We start from the raw sequence: 1,571 nt of genomic DNA on the forward strand, positions 1-1,571 counted from the left end.
ATGCTCTGCATTTAATAGAGGATACAGATACACGCAAGGATGACATTCATAAAAATTTAAATCCTTAAAATGAACTTGCAGAGAAACGTTTTTTAAAAAGTTTGGTTTTCTGTAGCTAATGAAAAATATGATGAGGCCTCAGATTTTAATAGCAAATGTTTTATTAAAAAAATGAATCTATGTGTTTTTTTTCCCTTGTATAGGAAGAGATAACCTTCCCCAATGAAACTTTAAATTGTTACATGGTCAAAACGAATCACTCCCTCTTCATTAATGCAGAGTTACAGCTCATCAGTCGTTCTTCCTTCAGGTCAGCAGACACAGAGTTGAGAAGAGCTCAGTTCTGAAGATAAGGAGGGTGGAGACTTGCACATGTGAGCACATGAACACACACACATATCTATATCTATATCCATATTTATATCTATATCTATAGATATCTCCCCAGGTCTTGAGGAGCCCATGAGAGCTTGGACGATGCCGTGCTGGATGTGAGCAATGGAGGGTCAACGAAGGCACTTCCACCAAGGTAGAGCAGCCAGGAGAGCCTCCCTGATTTGAGGAGAGGTTAGCCCTTTTTGTAACTGCTGTTTAAGGTTTGAAGGGACAGCTCCTGCCTTCACCACTCCGTCTGGAGGTCCTTTTGGCTAAAGGTCCCTCCATGGCAGCCAGCAGAGACCACCAGAAGGCAGCGGGAGGTGGCCATACCTGTGACTGTAACGCAGAGGCACCAACGTGGCCTTTCACACCGGGACGCAAGGCACTGCTCTGCAGCCTCGTCCTGGCAGGACGGAGCTCAGGAAACACCTCCGTGGAGCTGCCGTTCCCTCATGGGAACGTCCACCCTTGCTCTCCAGTTGTCTGCAAAGATGGAGCTTTGCTTAGGTTTTCTGCTGAATTTTCCCAGGTGCTGCCAAGTAATCCTTGCTCTGCATTAGGTTCTGGATTTTTGTGGCAGGTGCTTTATTAAATAGGAAACAGAGGGCTATTTGCAGGAGCTGGTAGGGTTTGCAGCAATTCTGGTTTTGAGGAATTGCTTCCCCCTTAGGATGAAGATGCTGTCCATAAACCCAGACTTCTGTTAGTTGATGTGGTGTGGCTTAATAGTAAAGGACTACTTAAAACAGTGTAATGTTTACTATTTTTACATACATTGCAGTCCTTTTCTTTCCACTGCGCACCTCTGAGATGGTACTCTGATTATTGCCAGTAGTACATTCATTTTATGCAGGTTTTATTAATGCCTGTATTATTGTAAAGGGTTTCAGTTTGTCTGATCGCTGCACACTCACCGCGTGCTCCTCCTCCTGTCAGTGAAAACCCACCACTTCAGAGTCACAAAATGATCTTTAATCAACAGTTACCTGCTTCTCCCTTGCTGCTGGCTGTTTATTTATAAAGTAATCATATGAATTTCAACCTGGTGGAGAGTGTTTTAATACAAACTCTTTTATTTGCTGAAATGCTGGCACTGACATTGATGCTGACAGTCTTCATCAACATTCATCCACTGTGTCATATAAAACATGGTGATAAATGTACCCTTGCACCCAAGGGTGTTGCATGTACAA

At 43.5% G+C, this 1,571-nt stretch overlaps 1 long non-coding RNA gene across 1 annotated transcript; it reads left to right on the forward strand.

The window, feature by feature from the left end:
* Positions 1 to 210: 210 nt before the first annotated feature.
* Positions 211 to 1,206, forward strand: LOC112955721. The gene is made up of 2 exons (XR_003250934.1): positions 211 to 374; positions 449 to 1,206. It is a non-coding gene; the product is annotated as an uncharacterized LOC112955721 (long non-coding RNA).
* Positions 1,207 to 1,571: the final 365 nt, after the last annotated feature.

This window comes from Nothoprocta perdicaria, unplaced genomic scaffold, assembly GCF_003342845.1.
Source record: "Nothoprocta perdicaria isolate Ctin4 unplaced genomic scaffold, notPer1 scaffold_59, whole genome shotgun sequence".
NCBI lineage: Eukaryota > Metazoa > Chordata > Aves > Tinamiformes > Tinamidae > Nothoprocta > Nothoprocta perdicaria.